At 37.5% G+C, this 9,318-nt stretch overlaps 1 long non-coding RNA gene across 1 annotated transcript; it reads right to left on the reverse strand.

The window, feature by feature from the left end:
- Positions 1–2,235: 2,235 nt before the first annotated feature.
- Positions 2,236–7,864, reverse strand: LOC113957086. The gene is made up of 3 exons (XR_003531071.1): positions 7,844–7,864; positions 4,216–4,323; positions 2,236–2,341 (listed from the first exon to the last, which is right to left on the reverse strand). It is a non-coding gene; the product is annotated as an uncharacterized LOC113957086 (long non-coding RNA).
- Positions 7,865–9,318: the final 1,454 nt, after the last annotated feature.

Consider the following 9,318-nt stretch of genomic DNA (forward strand, 5'->3'; position numbering starts at 1 on the left):
TCTCAAGAACAGGGCTTTTCACTTTCCACATAAATTTTACTATAAAAGGAAGACTTTTCAATAACCTTGGAGAATGCACAAACCCAGGAAAATCATCTCTAAACTTGGAAAGAACACACCACAGGACTTTTGGCAGATTATGACACTGTACAGATGTTAAAGAAAGGTTACCTGTTTGGATGAAAGTATAAACTGTGAATATTAAATCAGAAGAAAAGATGACATTGTGGTGAAGATAATGGATTGAAATTCAGGAGAGATGGATTTAATTCATAGCTCTGATTTTTCATCAGTTTTATGGCAGTTATTTCTTCCCTCTTTGTTTTGTCTACACACTGGATAAGCTATTGCATTTTTCCTCTCTCTTGACAATTTTTTCTGTTTAGATTATGACTTCTGCCATGAATATCTTCAATGAAAAATACATACACTGTGAAACCTCTACACAGACTCTTTGGTGACTCCAGTTCGTAGTTTTGCAAACCAAGAATGACCATGACCAGTCACCATGAAAACCATGAATCTGAGGATACGCAGTGCAAAGAGAAGGAAAAGTGGCATTGAAATAAACAGTCATAATCATAATCCTTTCCAATGACATTGCATACCAGACAGACAAAAACTATAAAGCTTTAACTCGTTGTAATAGCAACTGAACAATCTGTCAGTGGTAAATTTATTGACCAGTGCTGTCAGACCTGCTTTGATGGCTTTGGACAGTTACCAGAGGACTGAGAGTCTAAACAAGTCACTCCCTTTTTGTTTCAACCTCTCGTCACCACCCTCCAATAATAAAGAAACAATATAAGAGCGAAAAAAAAAGGCAATTTACTAAAGGAAATAGCAGTAGCTACAAAGATAAAAAGGAAAACAGTTTAAAGCAACAAAGGTAGAAATCGTTTCCCAGCCCCCCTGCCCCTAGGACAAAAACAAAATGGCAGCACGTGGTTTCCCCAGACAAAGAAAAAATGGCTGAGAGGCTCCTCCCTGCCTTTGGATCATGTGGTCAGGAAAACAAACAAAAAAAACCAATATGGCAGATGAGTTTCTGTAGTTTAAAACCCTCTCTCAGCCAGAAAACAATGTAGAACAGGGGCAAAGGAAGACCTGGAACACTATTTCATCCGAAATGAGTTATATTGACAAAAATGCTGACTCTGGCTGCAGAAGCTGTGGCAAAGAGGCAATTTCAGGTTTGCTGCAGCTTCCAGCTGCAAACCCAGCGGCAAAGTGATAGCAGTGCAGTGACTCTGGAGCTGGGCCATGACTCTGACAGGGACAGCTCCTTCTCTCCCTTCCTGGGCAAAACAACGACCACCCTTTTGCCTCCACCCAGCAGCTTTGAAAGGGGGCCCATCCATTCCCTTCTGCAAGTCAGGCAAGGAAAAAACAGTTCTGCCTCCCCTACTTAAGGAGACAGTCCATCAAGGCATAACAAAATGGGATAGAATACATAATTGATCACACTCACATAATGGCAAACCCCGCTTCCCTTCCCTATAACTAGGAAGGACACCTATTGGAACACCCTAACCCTGTATACCTTATTAAAGCAGAGGTACTGATAAACAAGAGGGAGTCAGTAGTCATATCTTTGTAATTCCTACACTTCATCATCATCCATCATAGGTAGTTGCTAAGCAGTCTGGACATGAACTGACTCTCCCGCATTTTTAATCAGCGTTCAAATGTTGTTATCTTCCCCCCACAACTTCCACGTATTGATCAGCTCTGATCCTAGCTATGTCTATTGCTTCAAACCTTAACTCTTTCTTTCAGCTGTTATTGAATTTCTACAAACAGTGACACATAAATGTAAAGTTCATTTATTTCATTCTTTCACAGTCACTCAGATTCAGCCTAGTATTTTGGATATTATCTTCCTGATTAGTATGTCAGCTGCATACACATGTAAAGCTCTACAAGCTTTATTGATTGATAACAGAAAGTGTGTATTAATATCCCGTTTTGCAGAGGAAAAAAAAAGGTTTGGTATCTTCCCCAAGAGCTCAAAATTCAAAGATATTACAGGATGGGTTTTTTTTGTCTTCAGTGGTCTGGCCCCAAGAGATCCATATCTGTAAAATTAATAAGCCTGTTGCTCAATTGTACTGTCAAAAAGAGAAAATAACCAATGTGTTTGAGCTCTTTTATTTTTAGCTTGATGCAAAGCTATGTTAGGAATAATCCCATTTTTCAGAGTGAATGAAATCCTGTGTTATCTGAAAAGTTCAAGCTGCTGTGTCAGTGATGGAGCTTAGCTTGTTTGTCTTGACAAATGCTGTTCAGGATCAAAAGACATTGATGTAAACAGTGGTGTATCTTCAAGGTCAGAAAAATTCTAGGGAAGAAATGAACTTGGTACGATGTAAGATAGAAGGAAGAAGCATGTTAAATCTAAAGATAACTATAACAAACTGAAACAGTATGACAGCTATCTGTCATTTTAGCCATACAGTCAGGTGTTCCTGCTAGTATTTCTAAGAAGTATCACTTCAAGGTTTTCCCTTGGTTATTTTACTAACAGTTAACTTTTTTCTTTCCCTCCGTTTCATTATTTGTATTCTAAGCAAAGCTTAACTATGTGGAAGAGCAGAATGTCAATTCTTTTTCCATTTCTGAGTTTCATTGCTGTTTCTGGCCCAGTTCCTAATGGGCATGAAGATACCAGTCAGTACCTGACTGGAGACTGGAAAGACAGGCAAAGGCTATGGCAGATATGTGGATCTCTAAGCAAGTAATAATTTTATTGAATATTACTGTTGCAGAAGAAAGGAGGGAACAACTGCAGACCACCTTTATAGTCTTCTTACAGGTCTTTACACTCAAATATTTTAATAGATAGGTATCCAACTCTCTGACCCATATAGAACAAATGGAAAATTGGCATAGTTATTCCTATTCGACCAAATGAAAGCAGCATTGTTGGGACAAAAAGCACTGAATGCAGTCAGTCCAACTGTGTTACAGCCAAGAAATCTTTCTTGATTATGAAATATTTAGTTCCAAACCAGAGATTTCTTCTCTATTTCAAACAAGCTAGTAACTCTGAAGACATTTTAAAGATTATCACACAAGTGTCTAGTTGCTTCTAGCAATGTTTTTCTTTCTTTCCAAAAGTGAGAAACAAGCTAGCTTTTCCCTGCTCTAAATTGTAGTTCAGCCTGCTACAAATATTGCAGAAACAGAAAATTTGACATTTACAACTACTGGCTGCAGTTTGTAATCTGTTGCAGAATTGTGAAGTCATTGACATTTCTTTGAATGTCACAGTCGTGTTGATGGAATTAATGACACTATAATAAATAAATGAATTAATACTATGATTATTGAATACTACCCAGACTCAGTGGTTTAGGTATTACAGAGAATAAAGTGATACTGCACAATTTCATAATCTAGTAAATCAGCTGGGGCTGATGATCAAAATTTGTCTTCTGCTGGTGAGCATGTAGTGTTGAATAGCTGCATACCTAAGCAGAAATTTGAAAAATATCAAAACATCTAATATTTTTCATATGTAAATTTTATGACCTACATCAGCACCCGCTACACATAAAACATTAACTGTCTTCAGGATGTTCCCAGAAGTGGTAATATGTTTCCTTAATTTTTAGCTAGAAAGAAGGCCTCTACTATTAATGCTTAATCATGAAGTCCACTGAAAGTCAATTTTTTTCCATCATACAAGTTAAACCACTGGCTTTTATGGTAAATAATTAGCGTACTCTTCAGGTAAAAGAGGAGCTCAAAATTTATTTTGCAATCACCTGAAATCTCAATGATTAAACATGAACCAAATAAATATCACAGTCAGTAGCATCCTCTCTGTATTAATCAATAAGTTATTTGATTAAATTTGCTGTACTTTTCAAGCAATTTCTATTTTCAAAGGACCAAAGATTTTTTTTTCCTCTGAATGCATAACTGCTCTACAGAAGGGATCAAAGGAGAGTTAGACATTTTACTCTTCGCAGTAAGGTCCTCTGAAGAGGAAGGAAGAGTTTAACTGAAATTTGTATGGGAAAAAGTTCTATTTTTTTTTCCTGCTAACACAACTGGTAGGGAAACAAAGTTCCTAACTATTGGTTTGAGCTTTCTGCTGGCTCATAGAAACACTTTAATTGGTTGATAGTATTCATATGTTCAAGTTTTTTTGTGCAACTTTAAACAATACTAATATTCTTAACATGATTCCTAAAGAATCAGACTTACCAGATCACTGTCTGGTTGTCCTTAACTTCTGAACATGAACTCACTGTTCAGCTGGATTTAAGTCAAAAGCAGAGGACTCTCGCTATCTGTAGGTCTTACAGGTATGTTCTGAGAAGACAAAGGATACAGTCCTCACTAAAAGCAAGGCTGTTGAATGAGAACATGCATTACTATACAGGTGCAAAACCACGTGGGAAAACAATGTGAATTCTTTAAACCAGAAGAAAAATATTTTGTCAGAACTTCTATCAACCCTAAGATTCAAATGCACTAAAACCCCAAAAGTGTCTGGTCAACTTTGTCACTTTCATTACTGTTTTTGAAGATTTCCCTCTCAATTCTGTTAGAATGAAAGCTGAGACAGTGGCGCTCAATGTTACAGCAAATGGTGGGCTTCAAAAAAAATACATAGATGTAGAATCCACAAGGCACTAGCAATTATCTCCCATATTTTACTCCTTAAGTATCAAATCTGTTTAATCCCCTACTGGATCTCCCTTCATGCAATACCTTCCACGGGTTATGAAAGGGGGAGGCTAAGATTCCAAAGTGGTGCCAAACTTCAGTGTCCAACAGTTTGACTGATCATGAAGTGATAAGTAAGTACTAGAACAGAGAAGCCTCCTTCCAGAAGTTTTCCGTTCTCCTGTTGCTTGTAGGAAGGGTTACAGGAGGGTCCATGAAACATATTTCAGATACTGGAGAGCTCTACAGATCAGAAAATTGATTTTTTGCCTCTTCCTATGAACCTTCGAAAACATTGCATGGAGAATTTACACATAAGTGATTCTTCAGGGGGAGACATCTTTATCATTTATCATCTCAGTTTGATTTCTAATGGATAGCCAAAATACTGAAAATTCCATTGCAGTCATAAGTTTTCCCAGAAAAGAATTAAGACTGGAGTTAATGTAACTTGTTTCATGGTCTAAGAGCCCTTGAGAAAATCTGAAAAATGAGTACATGTAGTTACTTACTGATACCTTGTAAACACTATTTTAAAACTTCAAAATGCTAATGTGAATTCAAATAATAATTTTTTTCTTCAGGAATAGAAAATGTATCTGAAGTTCATGCCAGAAGTCTCATGTTGCTAAGGTTTTATTACCTCAAATGCAGAACTCGAGGCTACTAAAGATATTGCTAGCTGGAACCTAAAGTGTCAAGGATTAATACCACAGTCACTATTCTGTTAAACAAGAACAGCAGCAATGAAAGGGATTAAGAAGTGATTGCAAATAAAATCAATGAGAAAAGCACAGCTCTAGTCATTCTTAGTTATCAAGAAATAAGAGTGTGCTGATTCTTTAGAAGGAAAGAATCGGCACTGTTATGGATTCAAGTTTGTTTCAATATTCATGTGACATAGCAAACTTCCCAAACTTTCTGTGCTGGCCAAATAGAAGTTAAAGATAGTGTTACCATACAAATGAAGGTATTTACAAGCTTTTAGATAGGGACGATAGTTTAGCTGAATCTGTACAAAAAGGCCTCATAGAAACACTGCAGTGTCTCACTTAGCGCTTCAGAGCATCAAAGAACTACGTAAATATTAACTAAATGTTAGTCGTAGGTCCTTCAATCAGTAAGACAAAAAATAACATCTCCCTCTCTTGTAGATGCTTTAGAGTTGCATTTTAACTTATCACATACAAGGCATTGAAGAGAGAAAGTTATTTTGTCATTTAGATTACATCAGGAGACTCTGCATCCGTCATACCATATGGTGTGAAATATCATTTGGATAGGACAGAATATTTGATATGTGAGAGCAGGTTAAAATAAATTTAAAAATATTGTCAAATGGCTTAATTTGCATAAGCAGGGGTTTTTTTCAATATTTACTATTTCTATATTTGTTATTTACATGTGTAGATTCTTTTTTAGATCTACGACCTGCTTCAGTTATGCTGCTTTAAGATCTCATATGAGAAAGTCCTGTAAAAAGGAAATTATATTGGGGCATAACACTACAAAAAAAGGGTTTGAAAATATACCTGCAATCCAGTCTACCTGCTCAGCCACGTGATGTGAAGCAAATGGGAGCACTGTTTCACCTAAGAGCCTCTGAAAACAAGCACCCTACCTAGTCAAGAGAATGAGAAGGATCTCTCTGATATGCTCAGAGGGAAAATGTCGCCTACCTATTTTAGGCATCTGTTTTTCTCAGGCAGTCTACGAGGAACAGTATTTGTGTAGTGATGATGAGTGTCTTTGGCATAATAGCCTAGGATTAGAGCCCTGGTTCAGACAGTGAAAGACACAGAGCTCTCCTTCCAGCTCCCAGACACTTCTTGTCTTCATCCACTGAGAGCGTAACGTCACATGTTTGAAGCTTAGAGGGAGTTGAACTTTGATCTTAGTTGCCCTTGTCCAAGTCTGTGGCCTAAACTCTACGTGAAGTTTCTACTTCTCTCTTTGTAGCACCTTGGAGTTTTTTCTTCCTCACTGTGCAATATTACAGGTTTACCAGAAGGTGGGAATGTCCTTGCCAGGATATCCCATAGTGACATCTCTCAGAGGCTCTTCTGAGATGTTTTAGTCACGGCAGCAGTTGCTCTCAGACTGGGAAAAGGACGTGGATTTGGATCTTAAGAAATTCACTGTGCATGTGGGAAGCACCTCCGCAACACCGTGTATAGAAGATGTGTTATTTATACTTAAAAGTGCAGACTGATTGCACAGCATGTGAAGCAGGGCCAGCATCTCCCAAATAAATTGAAGCTACTGCATATCTGCTGTGCTTTGGGACTGTGGCCATTTGTTTTCTGGGCATCAGGGATGCTGTGTGGATCTGCAGCATTTAGTCCTCCTCTGAGTTTATTGTTGCCTAGAAATCATAGGCAAAGTTACCTCAGTTTTCAGTGTTAACAAAGAATAGGTCCTTAAGTAATTTGATAAATCTGGACCTGAGTATATTTTCTTAGTTCTTTGTAAAGTCTAGTTTTCACTTTTCTCCTCCAGATATCAAAGTCTGAACTAAGTGCCAATATTTTAGCTTTCACTAAGAAACAAATTGAAATCTGTATTCATCCCAGTTAGTTATTAGCCAGATTGGACTGAAGTCACTGAGGTTAACGTACTACTCACAGAGGTGTTCCAAATCTCTGCTGATTAGCTGAAGTTGAGTTAAAATTTTTTGTCATCAGACAACAATGAGGATTTCTACTGTGCAAGGTGGAAGCACTCTTGCTCCTAGTCTTTCGAGCAGATTCCAAGATTCAGAGTCTCTCTCAAATGTAGCAATAGCCTACAAAATTCTAAAAGGAGATGAATATACTGAGAAACTGTGCAGAATTTATGCATAGTAAGAGCAGTGTGAGGATTCAATCCCTGTCTAGTTAAGGAGAGGATTCTGCATCTGACCTCTATCTTCTGTGTTAACCTAAATTTCTTTCCTCTCACTGTTGCTTTCATCCCTTACGGGAATACAGCTCTGGAGTAACAGGAAGGTGGAAGAGTAATGCAACAGCAAAAATGAGTCTCTCAACTGCGTCATAGAACCCCCTTCTAACCTCAACTCCTTTCTAAGATGCATTTCCAGTTTGTCATAGTTAGGTCTAGCAGGTGAAATTAGTCTTTGTCATGTCTGAAGTTTTTTCTTCATATGCTAACAAATAAGACTTACCTTGTCAGTAGATTCATATATCCTAAACTTTTACGGTCTTTTTAAGAGTGCAGATGTTTCAAAAGGAGTGTGGAGCATGCCCATAGTGTCATCTGGTGGGATACAGCCCAGAACATACTACAGGACACAAGGTCTTTTTTTCAGAAGAGAAACAAGAATCCCTCATCTATCTTGGGAGAACGGAGAAACCAGCTGAGTGACATCAAAACTAACAAAAGCAGATAAAAAATCAGGAAAAAAAAAAGTAAAGCCTTTAAAGATCTAACAGTCTCCTGCATGCACTACCAAACTTACAGCTACCAATCCAGCTCCAACTATCTTTAACTCATTACTTTTACCCTAAAGAATCCAATAAAGCAGGTGAAGAGGTTTTTTTTTAGGTGATAGCTGTAACAGCAGGATCTGCTTCAAACATTGTATATGAGCTGTTTGAATGAGCTGCATTCAAACATTGTATAATGAGATGGATCTGAAAATACGGCTCTCTGCTTTTGTCCTTTGGACAGCTACAGTTTTCTTTCTGTAAATTTAAAAAAAGAAAGGAAATTGACCTTCAATAGCAAGTAGAAGTCTAACAAAATTCTTCAATGAAAAATTTTATGTGCTTTTTCATTAATTTTTAAGCACTGTATATTTCTATCTAGTTCAGATCAGTTGCAATTCTCCTATTGTTAATGACATAGTTGAAGTAGCAGGGGAAACATTTTGCCTGACAATTATATTGAGTACATTTCTGTTTGTCTTCTAATAAATGCATGACACTTTGAGTTACAGCCACACTGTTATGGATGATAGTTATAGAAACAAGCATATCTGAAATTTAAAATTATAGTCTTAGTAGATCACCTAAATTTAAACCATATTTCAGCATGATTTCAAGCTCTCAAGGTTATCTTAAGTCAGATTTTCATTTAATTAATTCCGTAAGTTTGTAGGTCAAAGTTCTTGGTGTAAAAGTAGGATTACTTTCACTGTGTTTTAGGTTTCCTCCTGTAAGGAGATGTGAAAGAGCAGGAGTATCAGTTCTACATAGCATCAACAGTTTACCTTATGTTAACAGCAACAGCTCTGAAAGAGCCACCCTTAGATCTGCTGAATGCTACATTTGCTGGTCTGTAATCTGCTGGAGTTTAGAGAAATTCAATCTCTTTTAATTTAAAGCTCCATTCTCTTCAGTTTAAAGCCTCACATCAGGGACTGGGTTTGATCTTTTGACTTTCACAGTGGAGGTGGTAGTTATAGCATGGATATCTAGAGGTTTTCCTATGGTTCTTTTAGGTTGACAGGGCACAGTTGTCAGCTACGAACAACAAGATGCCAGAAAACCCTCATGTCTTCACTTAACACTTGGCCCCGAGGACCTGGCTTCTCGAGTGTTCTGAATGCAACTGCAGGCACTACACCTGCAGTTGCTATCTTTAATCACACTAGGCAGTGTGAGGAAACCATCCTTTAGATATTTTAAGGGGATTTTC

Source organism: Corapipo altera, unplaced genomic scaffold, assembly GCF_003945725.1.
Source record: "Corapipo altera isolate COAL_440 unplaced genomic scaffold, ASM394572v1 0, whole genome shotgun sequence".
NCBI lineage: Eukaryota > Metazoa > Chordata > Aves > Passeriformes > Pipridae > Corapipo > Corapipo altera.